Source organism: Trichosurus vulpecula, chromosome 1, assembly GCF_011100635.1.
Source record: "Trichosurus vulpecula isolate mTriVul1 chromosome 1, mTriVul1.pri, whole genome shotgun sequence".
In the NCBI taxonomy this organism is placed as follows: Eukaryota; Metazoa; Chordata; class Mammalia; order Diprotodontia; family Phalangeridae; genus Trichosurus; species Trichosurus vulpecula.
This window is the reverse complement of record NC_050573.1, coordinates 567,518,509-567,538,043: the sequence shown is the minus strand read 5'-3', so window position 1 is coordinate 567,538,043 and position 19,535 is coordinate 567,518,509.

Here is a 19,535-nt window from a genome sequence, read left to right as displayed (position 1 = left end):
AGTCAGATTGGCTAAAATGACAAAACAGGAAAATGATAAATACTGGAGAGGATGTGGGAAAATTGGAACATTGTTCCATTGCTGGTGGAGTTGTGAACTGATCCATCCATTCTGGAGAGCAATTTGGAACTATGCCCAAAGGGCTGTAAAAACATTCATACCCTTTGACGCAGCAATATCACTTCTAGGGTTGCATCCCAAAGAGATCACACAAGTGGGAAAAGGACCCATATGTACAAAAATATTTATAGCAGCTCTTTTTGTGGTAGCTAAGAATTGGAAATCAAAGGGATGCCCATCAATTGGGGAATGGCTGAACAAGTTGTGGTATATGAAGGTAATGGAATACTATTGTGCCGTAAGAAATGGGGATGATACGGACTTCATAATAACATTGAAAAACCCACACAATATGATGCTGAGCGAGCGGAGCAGAACCAGGAGAACATTATACGTAACCACAGATGTATGGATTCTGTGACGACTAACCCTGATAGACTCTGCTCTTCTCGGCAACACAAGGTGCAAAGACAACTTGAAAGGACTCACGATGGAGAATGCTGTCTACATCCAGAGAAAGAACTATGAAGTTTGAATGCAGATTGAGGCACACTTCATGCTCGCCTTTTTTTCCCTTTTTTTTCTGTTTTTGTTTTTGGGGGTTTTTTTTGGTTCCTTTTCCACTTTCTCATGATTCATTCCATTGGTCATGGTTCTTCACAACTTGACTAGTGTGTTATGCATAGAAGATATATTGGATTCCATGCCGTCTTGGGGAGCGGGGGGAAAAGAAAACCTGGAACTCAAAATTATGTAGAACTGAGTGTTGTAAACTAAAAATAAAAACTCTCAAAAAAAATCTAACCAAAAAAGTACTATCCAGAACAGGAAAGCAGAGTGTATAAGATGCTTCTCAGCCCAGCTTGGCAGTAAAGGCAGCAAGGTGCAAATGCATACCTGGGAGCCACCTCCCTCAGTGGCGTTGCTGCTGCTGCCCAGATTGCGCTGTGGGATCTCTTTTGAGGAGACTGGTGACTTTTAAGTAAACATGCTAATGGTTCTCTCTATTTGTATTCATCTACTTAGAAAAAATTACATTGGTAACTTTCTTAGAATAAACAGGATATGAGTTGGAAGATGCAAATTGGTTCATTAGGCTAGTAGGGAATCTTTATTAAAGGTGTCAAATGATTTTAACTAAAATTACCTTAGAGATGATGCATTCCATCTGATTAGAGTAAAATGTTGCTGGAGGGACTATGCAAGGAATCCTTGAAGGCAAAAGAGGTTAATAGGGGAAAATGAGGACATAGGAGTGCTGGGTAGTAAGGCCTGGGAACTGTTCTGCTCTTCTAAAGGGAGTAATGTTTGGTTGGAGGAGGAGAGGAATGAAAGTGACTGAAGTTGACACACAAGAGGCAGAGACATTTTGAGAATCAGTGAAACCAAGCCAAGGGCTGTAAGTTGAGATTTAAAACTTGTCAAGGAAGATAACAAAAGTGGCATTCTCTCCCATCTTAGATCAGGTCAGAGGGTCATAGAACATCATTGGATCATTCGGTCTCTTACTTTCCTGGTTGGTGACTAGGCTTACCTAGGAGTGGTCTGAGAAATAGTTAAGTGTGGATACATGTAATCAGAAATGGGAGGCGGTTTGTTCAGAGCGTCTCTATTTAGCTCTGGGAAGGGACTTTAAGTTAATTTAAAACCATCTGTTCATTTTACATAGGAGAAAACTGAAGCCCAGATTGGTGAAGGGACTTGACCATGGCCATGTAGATAGTTCCTGGTGAAGCAGGGATGAGAACCTGTATCCCCTGGCATGGAACTAAGATCCAGGGCTCTTCTAAGATGATTCGCTATGAAGTGGAAAGTAGCACTACAAGTATAGAAAGATTTCCAGCAGAACAAGCCACTGACGATAATAGCTAACATTTATGTAGCACTTTTTTTAAGAAAGCTATAACATGCATAATATATCTGTATGCATAGATGTGTATTTTATATACTTATGTGTATGTGTGTGTATAGATACAGATACATGTTATACACACACACACACGTATATATACATACATATAATCAAACTAAACAGCATGAAAATTTGGGAAAACTTAACTATCATTAGTGCGTGCCCCGCAACTACCTGAACCTTGTCCAGCAGCCAAAGAGTAGTCCTCAAAGCAGCCCGATCAGTTTTAAAGCAGAGGTTCCATGGGTAGATTTCAGGTGGGGTGTGTCTGTGAATTTGGATGGGGGACAATACTATCTACTTTCACTAACTTTTGGTGTCTTTGATAATCCGTTGTACTTCATTTGATGCATTTAAAAACATTCTTCGAAGGGGACTGTGGGCTTCACCACATGGCTAAAGGGGTTTATGACATACAAGAACATAAACCCCTGTCATAAAGAGCACATAGGATGCCCAGACTCCCATAAATCACTAAAAGCTTGAATCTGGTTTTGGAGAAAGGAGCGAGTAGGAAGTGGATGATTTCTGTTTTGTTTTTTTTTTTTATTTTTGGAGTGGGGAAGGCAGGGCAATTGGCATTAAGCGACTACCCCAAGGTCACGCAGCTAGTAAGTGTGTCAAGAGTCTTGAGGCTGGATTTGAACTCAGGTCCTCCTGACTCCAGGGCCAGTGCCATACTTACTGCGCCATCTAGCTGCCCCCAAAGCGGATGATTTGAAAGTAGGAAGACAACTAGCTAATTTCTGCAGGCACACAGAGAAGACCTATTGAGGATAAAGATGGTGAGTTCCCTATGTTACACTTAATTCATCGTATTAAATATTAAATGATGTATTACGTGTCTGCAACAAGAAAGGCACATTTAGGTAATGGAGATACAAAGATAAAGCCAACACAGGTTTTGATCACAAGGGTCTCGTCCTCAAGTGGCAAAAGGACAAATACACAAATAACATGAGAGAAAATGAATGGGAGGGGTCCAGGGAGCATACTCTGAAAAATTTTAGGACAGATCGCCTTCATGAAGTAAGATACATTGGGATGACTTTATGGAGGGTTTGGCCTTTCAAATGACACCCTAGGAAGGTGGCTAATTTTTATTGATACCTGACTCAGGAAAATGACTAGGCTAACAACCCATAAACTTCTAAACCACTTTTTTTCAACAAGTAATGACTCCATTCAGAATCTGTGTAAAGCATTCCTCGAAGTAACGATAAAGACATTGGCCACCTCTAATTTGAAAATTTTTTTTTTTAAGAAAAGGATGATTTTGAAGTAATACTCTTAGCATCTAGGTAATGCCTCAGGCTATGGAGTGACATTGTAGGTGCCACAGAGTAAGAAAGTGGAAGGATATAGATTTTTATCATCCTCTTACGTTTGTGCAAGAAAATGTAAAAGGAAGATTGTTCTCCGCTGCTTCTCTTCAGTGCAGGCGCAGTCCTGCTTTTTTTGTCCAGGCAGCTAGGGCCTAAGACCTCATATGTATGTTACTCATTTAAAAACATAAGATCCTAACAATGATTAGAAGTAATCATTTTCCTGATCTCTTTAAATGCACATAAAAACAAAAAAATAAGGAAATGTAAAATTGTTTGAAAGAAGAATAAGACAAAAGTACAAGAGTACTTCTATTTATTGGGGGGGGGCCAGGACAATTGGGGTTAAGGTCTTGCCCGAGGTCACACAGCTAGTAAATATGTCGAGTGTCTGAGGTCAGATTTGAACTCAGGTCCTCCTGACCCTCGGGCCAGTGCTGTACTCACTGCACCACCTAGCTGCCCTTACAAGAGTACTTCTAGCGACTGTATATTTACCAATTCATCCAATATATTTAGGTTGGCTGCCAATTCAGACTTTGAAAAAAAATTTGTTTCCTAATTGAGACTTAGGAGAGGGGGGAGGAAAGGAGCAAGGCCTGCCTTTGAACCATTAGCCCCAAGGCATAAAGATGGAGGAGACAATGCTGTGCAGAGGGAATGTCTAGTAGGTCAGTGTTGCAGGAATGTAGATCGTCTGAGATTAGTTTGGGGAGTGAACAGCTGGCCAAGAAGATGGTGCCCACGAATAGGATTTTGGCTTCTGGACAAGAGCTTAAAATACAGGGAGGGATGACAGATTCCTGGCCAAAGATGAAGTACACCCAACTAACAAAGGCTGGTAGGAATACATTTGCCAGGTATCATAGTTCTAATCAACAGTGCTTTAAATTTGAAAAGATGGGATGGGAGTGGGCAGAGGGTAAGGCTATTTCTGCAAACCCCTGAGCTAGATACCATAGAGAGGAGCTCTAATGAAGAATGGACGTTGAATCACTCAGAAATCCATAGCAAACAAAACCCACAAAAGGAGCCAATAGTAAAATTTCTTCAAAAATACTAATTTAGCTTAAATTCTATAGTCTATGCAAATGCTCAGGTTTATGCCAAACAACACCAATAACAACTGAGAAACTGCAGTTCCTAGTTACAAGAAAATCTGACCCCATATCTATTATGAGACTTGGAGAGATCAAAGTCGGGGGTGGGGTGGTGTTGCAATTGTATATTATGAAGTTATTGCATGTGAGAAAATTCAGCAGCCATAGGAGGGATGCATAGTGGAAGACATATGGGTAAAGGTTAATGGGGATGGAAACAAGCGGTTTTGTCACTGAAGTATACTACAAACCACCAGTCACCTAGTACAGTGCCTAGCACTGAGAAGATACTTAATAAATGCTGGTTGGTTGATTGAAAAAGGAAATTAGTTTAGGAAACAGATCACAAGTCTGGCACCAAAGCATGATATAGTAGTGATGGGGGATTTAATTATCCAGACATCTGCTGGAGCTGTCTGCCAAAATCAGGATAGTTAATAACCCTTTTACTTGCCTTAATGATCATTCTATCCTTCAAAACATGAAGAAATCAACAAGGAAAAATGCTTCTCTGGATCAAATTCTCACCAATGGGGAGGAACTGTTGTTGGGGGTAGTAATGATGGGAAACCTTCCTCATGGGGTTGTAAGGGAGCCGAGGAAATCCAAGCACAGGCTTATCCTACATCCTAGATTTCAGAAGAATAACCAGTAAGATCCCACGGACTGAACTTCTGCACAGGAAGTTAGACCAGAAGGGACGGTAGAATGAATGAAACTGATGACATGAGGGGGAGTAATTCCAATTAGGAGGGAAAATGGGATTTGTTTAAAGAGATTAATGTGAATGCATGGGGAATTGAATAATCAAATTTAATAGAGGAGTATACAGAAGGTGGAAGCGAAGCCCAGTGATAGTGAATGAATCATGGCTCTGTTCTGGAAGAGTGTTGGGTGCTAAACCTCAGAAGGAGCCAAGGTTGGCAAGAGAAGCTAAGAGACTTTTTAAAGCTATGTATTGAAGGGATAGGGAAGATCAGATAGGACCTCTGGTTGTGGTGGATGGAACAATAAGCTGGCAACAGAAGGCATAGCTCCTTAATTTTAATTTTGCTTCTGTTTTCTCTACCAAGAAGAGTGACCTTTGTTCTGGACAGGACAAAACAAAAATGGTTAACAGGGAAGTGATACGGGGGACAAGTGAGACGATAAGCAGCCACCTGGACTGGGTGAAAAACGGGCAGATACAGTTACTGAGCCATTGTCATATTTGAAAGATCATGGAAATAGAGATACCACAAGACTGGAAAAAGGAAACTGTCCTGATTAAAAAGAAGAGGAGTCTGACAACACTAGGCCAGTGATGTTGACCTAAATCCTTGGAAAATTCTAGAATGAATCATTCAACAGCTGGTTGGCAAATAGCTAGAATGGGAAGTTGTGATTACAGAGAGCAACATGACTTTGTCAAGAATTTGTTGTTTGGTCATTTCAGTCATGTCTGACCCTTTGTGACCCATTTGGAGTTTCCTTGCCGAGGATGCTGGTGTGGTTTGCCTTTTCCTTCTCCAGCTCATTTTACAGATGGGGAAACTGAGACAAATAGGTTAAGTGACTTGTCCAGGGTCACACAGCTAGAGTGTGAGGTAAGATTTGAACTCGGGTCTTCCTGACTCTAGACCTGGCACTCTATCCACTTGTGCTACCTGGCAGCCTTGTCCAGACTAGGTCACCCCAAACTAACCTCCTTTCCCTTTTTTAATGTTTATTGATGTGAGCAACTGTCTTCCTAAGCTGGTGGATGGGGGCGATAATTTGGATCCAGTTTACAAGGGAAAGTGAAGGGAGCGCATATTTATGAAGTGCCTACTGTGTGCCAGACAAGGAGCTAAGCGCTTTCTAGATATTATCTCATCGCTGTATTCCAGCAGGGCTTTTGATAAGGTATTCTTGTCGAAATGATGGAGAGCTATGGACTAGATGTATGAGTGTGCTAGTAAATGTTTTAACAACTAGCTCTCTGAAGAGAAAAACACATACGCATGACACACGTTCTTTTCCATGCATTATTAATATTTTCTCCATCATTGTAATCTAGATAATCCATAAAATAATAAACCCTAATTTGTAGCATGCCACTGCTTTCAAGGTGGGAATGCTCACTGAATATTTAACAGTGGGCTCGTACAATCTGATATGAGCTGGATCCAGCATTGACTAGGACAGCCAGGTGGCACAGTAGATAGAATGCCTGGCCTGGAATCAGGAAGACCTGTGTGGCCTTTGGCAGGTCACTTAACCCTATTTGCCTTGGTTTCCGCATCAGTAAAACGAGCCGGAAAAGGACATGGAAAACCATTTCAGTATCTCTGCCAAGGAAACCCAAAAAGGGCTCAGAAAGATTCATACATGACTGAACAACAACAAGCCGATTCAAAGAGTGGTCTTTAATGTGTTGATGCCAATGTGGTTGGAAGTCTCCAATGGAATGTCCCTGAGGGTACTTGCTTCTTTCTTGTTTAAAATTTTTATCAGGGGCAGCCAGGTGGTGCAGTAAGTAGAGCACCAGCCCTGGAGTCAAGAGGACCTGAGTTCAAATCCAGCCTCAGACACTTGACACAATAGCTAGCTGTGTGACCTTAGGCAAGTCACTTAACCCCAATTGCCCTGCCTTCCCCCCTCCAAAAAAGAAAAAGCAAATTATCACACTTGGAAGACAATATTTAGCTGTCATACTCATGAAGTTCTCAGATGACTCTGAGCTGGGAAGGATTGCTAACACCAGAGAGATGGTGGGTTCCCCATCTCGGTATTCTTTAACCATGAGCAGAGATTGTATGACTGCTTTGGAGCGTGCAGCAGTGATTCCTTTGGGGTATGTGGACTAGATGCCACCTAAGATTTCTCCCAACTTCTAAACTGATTCTGAATGGCAGTTGGGATCCGAAAAGATCTTAACAGGCTACAGACTGCATGAGACTGCACCTAAAAAGATCAAATTAAAAAGATTTAAATGCAACATCTTATAGTCAGGTACAAAAATCAACTTCACAGAATATGGGGAGGTAGAGTTAGAAGTTTGGAAAAGATCTGGGGCTTTTAGTGGGCTGCAAAAGCTCAAAATGGGTCAGCAATCTTTTGGATATGTCAAGTTAATTCGACCTTGGATTGCATTGAGAGGAATAACTTGCTGAAATAAGGAGTCTCTCTGTTCTCTGCCCTTATCAAATCTCATCTGGAGTACTGTGTTCACTGCTGTAAATTGGAGAGCATCCAGAATTGTGAAAGGCTTTAAGGTTCAGTGCCCCGCCCCAGTTATGTTGTATTGATTTTGTATATACAGAACCATCCCTGTATTACCCTTTCTAATTAAAGGGCTCCTCAGCTTTAGACCTACTCCTATGACCAGGTTCAGTTCTAGAGGATCTTGGCCTCTAAAGAGAAGTGTCAAGGTCTTTGTCTCAAACTCTGGCTCTTTACACCCCTAACTCAGAGCCCCGAGTAGAATCACTTAGAAGTTGTGGCTTCTCTTGGGTCTAAGGTATCCCAAAAAGGGGAGTAAAAAGGCACTCAGTGTGTAGTCTGGATGAGGTCTAGGACACAGAAGCATACACGGAAGAAAGGTTTTCCTTTCCCTTTCAAATGACTATAACTACTTACCCACATTTTCATGGGGGTAGACGGAGGAGGGGAAGGTCCAAGAGACCACTCTGGGCTTTCTATTTCATCTTGAAGAGCCAAGTATTTCAGTGCTGAGCCAAAGCTTTACTGAAAGTGGCCCAAGGTCCCACAAATCACAAGGGAGTGGTGCAGGGGCGGGGAGAAAGGGGTCATACCTGTTTTTACATTCGTTGAACTTGTGTGTGGGTGTGTTGTCTTCTGTGAGAGAATGTAAATTCTGTAAGCACAGGGGCTGCTTCGTTTCTGTCTTTATGAATTAATTCCTCCTGCCCAGCAGAGTACCAGATGTTTCCTAAGAGCTCGTTGATTTACTGAGTTCACATCATAGGACTGGTTGACCGTTCAGGAGATGGAAGGACGATACAATGAACATTTTTGGACAAAGGGAGTGACATTAGTGAATAAAAAAGTAATGGTTAAGTGCTTATTATGTGCCAAGCTCTGCGCGAAGCACTAGGGACACTGATAGAGAAAAATAAGACCATTCTCAGGAACCTCGTGTTCTAGCTGGGGGAGACAATACACAAAAGAAAATTCAGCTGCAAGGCAGATGGGAATTCCTAGAAAACCCAAGGTTCCAGCCCCTGGATAAATGGCAGGACCCAAGGCCTATAGGTTAAATAAATAGATCAGAAAATGTTGAATGTTTTACCTGGAGAAGATAAGACTAAGAGGGAACATGATTCTAGTATTTGAAGAGCTGCATGTGGACAACCTGTTTTGCCTTAGATTCCATGCCGTCTTGGGGGGGAAGGGAGGGAAGAAAATCTGGAACTCAAAATCATGCAGAACTGAGTGTTGTAAACCAAAATAAAAAATCTTAATTAAAAAAAAAACAGGAACATAGGTGGAATTTGCAGGAGCAAATACAGGCCTTGATGTCAGGAAAAACTTCCTAACGACTTAAGAGTTGTCCCAAAGTGGAGTGGGCTTTTTCAAGAGGCCTGGAACACCCCGCCTGATGGGGCGGGGAGGGGGCGCAGTGTCTTTGAGCCAACAGTGCATAGCCACTTGTCTGAGATGTTGTAATGGGAATTTCTGTTTGAAGTCATTCTAGATAGTCACTGAAATCTCTTCTCTCTCTCACATTCTGTGATTCCACGTGCTTCTAAAGAATTTTAGTTCAAGGCCCTACCTTTCCTCTTGACTAAACCTCTCCAAAAATCTAGGTTTGCATGGTAGATTATGTGCAGATTTCCTCCTCTCTGACACAAATTCTACAAGGAGCAGTCTCATCATGTCTGTGCTTGTTTCTTCCTCATTATTGGTTGATGAGAATCAGACCCAGAACTGAATTTCCCTTTGGTCAGTTCCTCCACCTCTTGAATTAAGAAGAGTTTTGTTTTTTTTTTTACAAAATGCTCAGTCTCTCTGCTTTTGGGCTTTTGGCAGAGAGAGGCAGAGCTCTGACATATGTCCAGGTATTTATGCCTCTGAACCATCCCTGAGATCTGTTTCCCAAGTTCATCTATTTCCTCTTCCTATGTGACCTGGAGTATAACCTCATGTTTCTGCCTTCAGTTGATTCCTAGATTTACTCAAATGAATAAATATTTTTACATACAATGCTACTCCGTAATATTCTCCATCTCCCTTTATGAATGCTGTTCTTTTGAATCAGGCAAATCCTCCTCGAGCCTTTCAGTCAGGATCTCTTTCCACCGAGTCTCACTGAGAACCAGAAGGTCACATTTGCCTCCTTTGGAGTCTCTAGTTCACTTTGCTGGCTCCCTTTACTCGGCTCTTTTGTGCAGGGAAGTCTGAGCTGTTTGTTTTACTGGTTGGCTGCTTTCTTGGATTGTGTTTCCTCTGAATTTCTCTGCAGCCCTCCTTACAGTAGAGCTATCTCTGAGGCACGTTGGTTTGACACATACACACACGTACTTTCCTTTCCCTCCCTTTTCCCACTTCACTTTCAGTTTAAAGCCTTTTTGACTAGGTTCATGTGCGTTTTACCAGCCTCTGTTAGGTGTATTCCATCCTTGTTCTGGAGCCTTGTTGTTGTTGCTCAGTCCTGCCTTACACTTCCTGAGCTCTTTGGGGGGTTTTCTTGGCAAAGATACTGGAGGATTTGCCATTTCCTTCTCCAGCTCATTTTACAGATGAGGAAACTGAGGCAAACATGGTTAAGTGACTTGCCCAGGGTCATACAGCTAGTAAGTGTCTGAGGCCAGATTTGAACTCAGGAAGGTGAGTCTTCCTTTCTCCAGGCCCAGCACTATCTGTTGTATCACCCAGCTGCCCCCAGCCTGAAATCCATATTCCTTCATTTCTATTTCTATTTATTTATATTTCTTCCTATTCATGTGTTTTCAGCTCTTCTTTACTGCTATATTTTTAGCTATCTGCTCTGAGAGTTTGGGGTTGCTTTTTTTTTTCGGTGTGGGGAGGGAGGAAGTGGTTAGAAAATCGTGGTCCAAATTATACTTTTTTTTTTTTTAAAGCTCCATGAGTTAATTGAAAATTGACTAGTGCTGTAGCTAAGACTTTTCGTCTTCAACGGAAGTATCTAATCCGGTCGAGGAGCAAACAGAATTAAGCAGTGTTTATGGAACTAGTTTTAGCTTTTCTTCCTGAAGCTGAAAAATACAATTGTATTTACCATTCACATGTTATCACCCTGTTCCTCAGAATTCATGGCCTGGGCTACGCACATGAAACAGGATAAACTTTTGGGCAAGAGGAAAAGGAAACGGCAGCAGTCCTTGGCTTTACTGAGCCATCGTGAGCACATTATTGGGCCTGCTGTTCTCCCACATGCTTGGAAGGAAGCAGGAGTGGTACTCATTCCCCCACACGTTCTTCTGGCTGCCTCAGATTCGTTTGCCGCTGACCTCCCAATTAATCATCATAGAGGAACTCATTGCTCGAGCCAACCTGAAATGGAGAGATAGCAATGAGTTCTAGAGGAGACAGCTCCTGTCTACACCCACACACTAGTTAAAACTTATTCACTTGTTTCTTATTTCAATTCTTGGAACAAGAACTATGCCAGAGAAATGTGAGATTCGGCTGGGAACAAGGGTGTATGGGGAGCAGCAGCATGAAGGAAAGATGAAGGCTAGCACCATAGACCCAAACTGCCCCCAGTGTCCATCTCCCGGAAATCCTTTCCTTCTCGCATCCTGGTGTGACCCTGAATTCCCACTCGGGCTTTGTTTGGGATCCAGCAAAGGAAGGAGTAATACGGGAATGACTCACAGAAAGAAAAGGGCAGGAAATGGGTGGGATCAGTGAAGGAACTAAGGAGTTCCTCTGTTCTCTACTTTGATTTGACCTCTATTTTCAGGATTAAAGGATTTAAGGCATTTGTTTTTATAGGCATTTCATGGTAACGCATGGGGGTAACAAAGTCAAAGTACCAGTTTACTTCCTTGTTTTCAATATAGAAATATCCTATCCAAGCAAACAAATGTAGGAGTTAAGAATAATCTACTTTGAAAAAATTAAATCTTACCTTTAAAAAAAACCTAGAAAAATAGAGATTTCAAATGTGTATGTAACGGGGAACCAGCCTATTGAGCTCAGCGTTTATGAACATGCTTCTAATGCTCTGCTAATGCAGTTGCCACATAGATTTTAGAGCACATGGGGCCATTGTGGAATTGCACCTGTTCTGATAACCAGTGGCAATGAGGAGCATCCTTGCCTACGGAGCCAGAACTGGAATGTATTCACAATGCATTAGGCCTTCAGAGCCTGTCCCCTTGGTCCTTCCTACATGACTAAACTGAGGGGGGAGAAAATGTCACATGCTCTCCCTATCCAAGAAGAACATGTGGCCCAGGAATACGCATCTTTGTATTTATTTTTCCTGTGTCTCAGTAAAAGAGATTTGAGGGGGCTACAACTTTTTGGGCTTCAGAATATCACACCAAGCCACCAGGAAATAGGGTAGTGGGGGTCCATGACATGTTTTACAGCCAGCTGCTTCAGCATTAGGCTCTAAAGAACAAGGAGCTATCTTCTGGGCCCAGTCCTGCAGCCCGCCAGTGGCTGAGACAGAACTTATCCAGTGGCCATGTCAGACTTGAACATAAGCTGGGGAAGAAATTGACCCTGATGGTTTTACATATGAGAACTGCGAAAAAAAGTTTTTGCAACAAGTACCTCTGATAAAGACCTCATTTCCCAATTACATAGAGAACTGGGTCAAATTTATAATAATACAAGTCATTCCCCAATTGATAAATGGTCAAGGGATATGAACAGGTAGTTTTCAGACAAAGAAATCAAAGCTTTGTATAGTCATATGAAAAAATGCTCTAAATCACTATTGATTAGAGAAATGCAAATTAAGACAACTCTGAGAAATCTTCCAGACTTTTGAAGAATAAATAATACCTTTACATAACCTGTTTATAAATGTAGGGAAAGAGAATGCTATCCAATATTTTTGTAAGGGAATTGTAAGGATATTAAACCTAGCAAAGAGAACAATAAAAATGAAATTTAAACATGATTTCCCTAAAGAATATAAGGAAAAAATTCTAAAATTTTAGTCAACAGAATACGATACATCTATAGCTCGCGGGGCGTGTGATGCAGAGTGTCTTTCAGGTAAATTCAGAGACAATCACACTGACTCCCACCCTTCTCTTCTACAGGCTTGTCTCTTTGTTAATTCTATTAAGAGTTCAAAGGCACTCGAGTGATTCCCCACTAAAATAATCTCCGAAATTAGTTCTGGAATAACCTCAGAAATCAGCAAAGTTAGAGACATTCATTCTCCAGTCATTTTTGCTCCCACCCAGGAGTAAAATTCAGAGAATCCCTTCTCCCATGGGATAGCTTTTCTTCTCTCAAATTAAAACTTGTAGAATTAGATAAAAACACTAAGAGTGGACAATAGGGAAGGGAAGAATGGTTAAGAAGAAATATATTATGATTTAAACACTGAGGAAGGCAGATGTTAAAAGGAGTTGTTGATTGGACTTCATTCTTACCAGTCATCACAACCACTGGCTCATCCTTGTCTCATGACTGCCATGCTCCTGTCTTCTGCTCATCTATTATTCTCATTTCTCACCCTCTCCTGCCTAGTTCCCTGAAGCTTAGATAGAAATCCCTTCCTTAGAGCTATTGGAACCCCAAAACAAATTGAGCTCTTCTGAAGGCCTGTGGACAGTCTAGTACTAGGGTTCTCAGTCACCAGCATAAAGTTCTCCAAAACGTCTCTGATCCTGGGTCTTACCAACCCAAGGCCTATATTCCTCCCCACAGCTAAAATTTTGTAGTCTCTGTGAAAATCGCCTAGGGCATACCAGACATCTGCAAATGTATATTGTAACTATCACAATCAGTATAACAGAGTATCACAATCACACCACAGTATTACATATTCCACATTAATGTTCCATGCATTAGACATAGCACAATATAAGAACAAATGACTTCAATGACAAAATGTCTAAAATATATGCAGGATATATTAAATTCTAACAGTATAATAGTCTATGTGTATCCATAGCACAGAAGGAAATAATCATAAACAGTAAAAAAATAAAAGATACCTCTAATAATAGCAACATTGATTGACAATACATGCACATCTTGAGTGTATATAAAAATAACAAAAATATGCATACCAAAACAGATGTAGTTCTAGTACATGCAGGACAGTAATAATAACATTATATATATATATATATATATATTATATGTATATATTATATATATCAACATATGCCATCATATAAAGTTATATGTAATGTATACCTAGGTGAACATTAGTAATCATCTCTCATGTTTCTCCAGCAGCATCATGAGTTGGCTTGGTCACAGGTCAGATTATTCAAATTTTTTATAAACTGTTGACCTCTCTGCATCTGCACCTGAACTGGTTTATGGGATAGACTGACGAGAATTATTATCCCATATGTCTAGAGGAACTTTGTTAGCTAGAAGCATTGAACATTTTATTTGAATTAACAAGCCTTTATTTTCTCTCCTTCATCCCTCCCAAATTGAAGAAAAAGAAAAGCCTTATGAGAAATAAGAATAGTCAAACCAAACAGATTCTCCGTTAGCCATGCACAAAAATGTGTGTCTCATTCTGCATCTTAAGTCTGTCACTGCCCTTTCAGATGTTCCTCTAGAATCATGGTTGGTCTTGCATTGATCAGGGTTCCTAAGTCTTTCAAAGTTTTTGCCTTTACAATGTTGTTATTGTATATAAATTGTTCTCCTGGTTCTGCTCACTTCACTCTGCAACAGTTCACACAAGTCTTCCCATTTTTTTTTCTGAAACTGTTCCTTTGACAATTTCTTAGGGCACAATAGCACTCCATTATATTTATATACCATAATATGTTTGGCCATTACCCAGTTGCTAGGCAACTGCTTAGTTTCCAATTCTTTGCCACTATGAAAAGAGCAAGGTTTCATATGGTTTCTTTTCTTTTCTTTTTTTTTTTTGGATCTTTTGGAGGTATTGTTTAGAAATAGCTGGATCAGTTCATACCAATAGTGCTGTTTTCCTAAAGCCCCTCCAATATAGTTTTTAAATTTTGCCAGTCTGATGGGTGTAGGGTGTAGCCTCAGAGTTGCCTTAATTTTCAACTTTAATTATCTGGAGATCTTTTTTTTCATGAGGATATTGGCTATCAACATGTTTAAGCTCTGTAGATTGTTTTGGTACCTCAGGGGTCTCTGCTGTTGCCTTCATCTAAAGTGGAATCCCCTCCAGTCCTAAAAAGACCTTTTATTTAGCTGAGACAGTCTTTCTACAAGTTTCTTCTCCTCAGAGTCTGCTTAGCTAACTGTCCATCATTTCTTCTCTTCTATTCATCAGAGTCTAACTCTCCTCTGTGCAATAAACGGATGATCTGTCTTCATAGGGCCCCCATCACCCTCTCCTCATTTTATAAACTGACAAGTTGCACAGTCTCCCGACAACTTGATATGAATTAGCTTTCCAGCAGTCAGCTAACTTCTTTGTTCCCTAAACGTGCAAGTTTCTCAATAAAACTCATCACCTGGCTGCAATTATTGTTAATGCACTTAGGCATCATGCTACACTTTGTTCCTATCTCAGTTCTTTTGAACTGAAGGCTTTCTTCAATCTCTCTCTTAACTGAGATGTACTAGATTTGAATCTTATCTCTTCTCCATCTTGTATGTAAATGTAGGAATGGCTTTCACCCAGATTTCAGCAAGTTTGGTGTAGACGTCCATTAGGTCTCTTCCTAATGTGTGGATGGTGACCTCGTTTTTCACTTCTTGGTCCTTGCCAAACCTTTGAGTAAGTTCCTGTCAAAGTGAGTGCCTCAGTCAGAATGGATCCTTACAGAGGGTCCAGAAATAATTAGACTAAGAAATGATTCTCCCACACCACTCTGGCAACAGTAGAAGTATTTTGGAAGTATTCTTGTTGAATATGTATTTTAAAATTTATTTATTATTAGTTTTCAACATTAACTTTCATAAGATTTTGAGTTCTAAAATTTCCCCCCCTCCCCAAGATGATTTAGGTTATACACGTGCAATCATATTAAACATATTTCCATATCAGTCATGTTGTGAAAGAAGAATCAGAACAGAAAGGAAAAACCACGAAAAAGAAAAAAAAACAAAAAAGGGACAATAGTCTGCTTTGATCTCCATTCAGACTCCATAGTTCTTTTTGTGCATGTGAAAAGCATTTCCCATCATGAGTCTTTTGGAATTGTCTTAGATCATTGCATTGCTGAGAAGAGCCAAGTCTAACAAAGTCGGTCATCATACAGTGTTATCGCTGCTGTGTACAATGTTCTCCTGGTTCTGCTCGCTTCTCTCAGCACGAGGTCATGTAAGTCTAGGTTTTTCTGAAATCCACCTGCTCACCATTTCTTAGGGCACAATAGTATCCCATTATATTCATGTACCACAACTTGTTCAGCCATTCCCCAACTGAATGACATCCCCTCAATTTCCCATTCTTGGCCACCACAAAAAGTTGCTATAAATATTTTTGTACATGTGGGTCCTTTTCCCTTTTATATGATCTCTTTGGGATAGTATTTCTGTGCATTCCTAAAAAAAAGAGATTGGTCTCCACTATGGCATGTCTTATACTTTTACTATCCTTTTTCCCCAGAGATAAAGGCACAGACAAGTTTTAATGGTTTCCTTGTACACATATTTTCAATATATTAAGCATGAATTGATAACATTTTTCTTTGGACATATTGAGCATAAGGTTCATACTTAATGATTTCCGCCACCTTCGACTAATAAAATGTGGTTCTTACTAGCTCTGGGGTTCTCTTTTGACCCGTGTATCCAAAGTCATGATATGGTGCTTTCATGGCCATAAAGAATATGTACTGGCAACACCAACTGTTTCCTGGTATCATGTATGAGATTAGTTAGTGTCCCCTCTGGTTATCTGTTGCACAGTTTCAACCTCTGCTATTATCTCAATGGTAAGCTGTCATCTAGGGAATGGAAGTTGGGTCCTTTAGCTTTACTTCCTCGTTTTAGTGGTGGTTGTTTTTTATTTTACTTATATTACTTCCTGAGTCCTTCATGGGTCATCCACTCTTCCCATTAGGCAGTCATAAACAACTGAGGCAAAAAAGGTTGGTTTAATGAAACAAAGTTTAGATGCACTGCTGGCCCATGGAAGACCCACATTCTCAGCTGTACTTCTTTGATACTGTGCCCCAAAATCCTGAGCATCACTGATAGCCTTCTTTCCTTCCTTAGGCATCATCAGCGTTTCAGAGTCATGTGGCTTATGGGATAGAGCATCTGTGTTCTCATTATTTTTCTCTGGCAAGTAGTGTATATTAAATTCATAGTTAGCTAATATTGCCCACCTGTTTCTGGCAAACAGCATCTAATTCGGCATTTGCCAAGATACGTCAGAGTATTGATATCCATCCACATATGAAATTCAGATCCTTGCATATCATCTTTGAACTTCTCAGTGACAGCCCACTTCAAAGCCAAGAACTTCAGTATATGAACAAGATCACTCATCTCAATGTAAGCTGGTAAATACAATGGGTTTCTGGTGACCATCACTCTCTTGGCTCAAGGCTTCTCCCAAACCTTTCAAACTAGTCAAAGTATGCAGTAAAAAAGGCTTTCTGAGATCCATGTGTGAGGCAACTGGTCAAGTCTTTGAAAGTTCGTTCACATTATTCTGTCCAACAATATCCAAATGGCTTTATAAGATTTAGAGCAATTTTCCTTTCTCATCCTTCTCCTTCAGGTTCTTTCTAATGCTGTATCCATGCATGAGATCATTCAGTGGTTTAGATCATTGCATATTCTTACCAAGTTTGGGATTGTGGCCTCCAGATCTCAGAAAAGTTCTTAGCTCCTTCAGGTTCTTTAGATGTGGCCAGTTGAGAAGTTTATCTCTCTTCTCTGGGTTGATGCTTACATCTTGTTGAGAAATTATATGACCTAAATATTTGATAGGGGCTCTTCAAAACTAGCACTGGTCAATCGACAGCTTTAGACCAACCTTCTTTGGTCAATCAAACACTTTCATCAGTTTCTCTCTATATTCTTCCACTATCTTTTCAATTTTATTTTAAAATTCTCAATCTAAACACCAAATATAATTTCCTAATACAGAGTAGAACACAAAAGGTTTGTAGAAAACTATGAATTTCTATGTCATGCATTTCTTTTTTGTAAGCATATAATATACATTCCACGCATTACTTTTAAAACTGCCCCACTTTTCTGTTTCCCTTTGAACTTCCTTCTGTGCATTAAAAAAAATTCAACATCCTTTTCTTTCTGAGTTACTATTACTAACTCTACCCTGCCACCCCTGCCAAAAAAAAAAAGACGAAGAGAAAGAAAAACCTTTTAGAACATAAGCATAGCTAATCAAAACAAATTCACAAGGTGGCCATGTCCAAAAAATGTATAGGTTTCTGCACCCTGTATCTGTCACCCCTCTGTCAGGAGATGAGTATCATGTCTCATCATTCCTCTGGAAAGATGACATAGTTTGTCATTGTTCTGATCAAAATTGTAAAGAATTTCAAAATTGTTTGTTTTCAAAATGTTCTATGATTTGTAATCTTGGTTGTGTTCACTTCACTCTGTATCAGTTATTACCCATGATTCCCTAAAATAATTTCTTTCATCACCTCTTCTGACACACTAATATTCCATTATATCCATTTACCATGATTCAACAACTTTACCCTTTTTTCTTTTCATCTTTGACAACCCTCATCCCCATTTGTTTCTCTGTTGAATTTGATATATTTCTACACTAAAATATTTGTGTTGATTTGTTCTTTGTCTATCAGATTAAAGAGGTTCATTTGATACCTGTTCTTCCTATTCACCTCAAATATGAAAAATAGCACATTGTCTCCCTTCCTTTCTTCTTCCTTTCTACTCTAATGCATTCCTCCTTTTACCCTCCCTTATCTTTTTTCTTCTTCAAACCTTCAGAACAGAACCAACCCACCCCCAGGTCCTCTCTCTTTTTTTAAAGTTTAACTGAAGATACTGATATTCTGGAAGGAATTTCTTTTCCCCCACTAGAGTATTAGTACTACATTATCATACATCTCTTATCAATTGCTCAAATAAAGTTACCTTTATAAGTTTCCCTTGACTCTTGTGTTTGTCTCCAAGTTCTTACTCAGCACTGGTGTTTTTGTTAAGAGTTCTTAAAAGTGCTCTGTTTCATTAAAAGTTCATCTTTTCCCATCTGGGGTTATACTTAGCTTTTCAAGGAAGTTATTCTGGGTGACACAGTGCCTATATAGTAAATATTTATTCATTTGACTTCAAAGCCTATAGCCTCTGCTTTATGGAATATTGTTTTCCTAGATATTTTCTCGTTTATATTAGAAACTGCAGGATCTTGTGAGATCTTGATGGTTGTTGCTTGCTACTTGAATTCCTTTCTGGATATTTGCAATAGCTTTCTTATTTACTTATTCATCTAGTCATTCATTTGATAAGAGAGTTCTGGATTTTGCCTCTAACATTCCTGGAACTTTTCTGTTTGGGGAACTTTTCGTGAACTGATGGTGGATTCTTTCACTCTCACTGTGCCCTGTGGTTCTCATAGTTCTGGGAAGTTTTCATTTATAACTTCTGGAAATATAGTGTCCAGGTTTTTTTCAGAGAATCCAGCAATTCTTAAATTGCCTCTTTTTGAGTTGTTCTCCAGCAGGTTTTTTTTTTAGCTTACATATTCTTTTTTTAAATTAAATTTTATTAATAAGAAAAAACTTGGCCTTCTCTCTCATACATACCCTTCCCCCTTCATTGAGGAAGAAAAATAAAGCCTGTTACCAACATGAATAATGAAGCAAAACACATTTTTTTATTTGCCATGTCAAAAAAAATCCCATGTTGTACTATCTTTCACCCCTCTACCAAGAAGTGGGTAACACTAGTCCTCTGAAAGAGTTGGCTGGCCAGAGTTGCTAAGTCTTTTAAAGTTGTTTGACTTTACAATATTGTTTTCCCTCTATAAATTGATCTCCTGGTTCACTTCACTCCTCATCAGTTCATACAAGTCTTACTAAGTGCTTCTGGAAATTA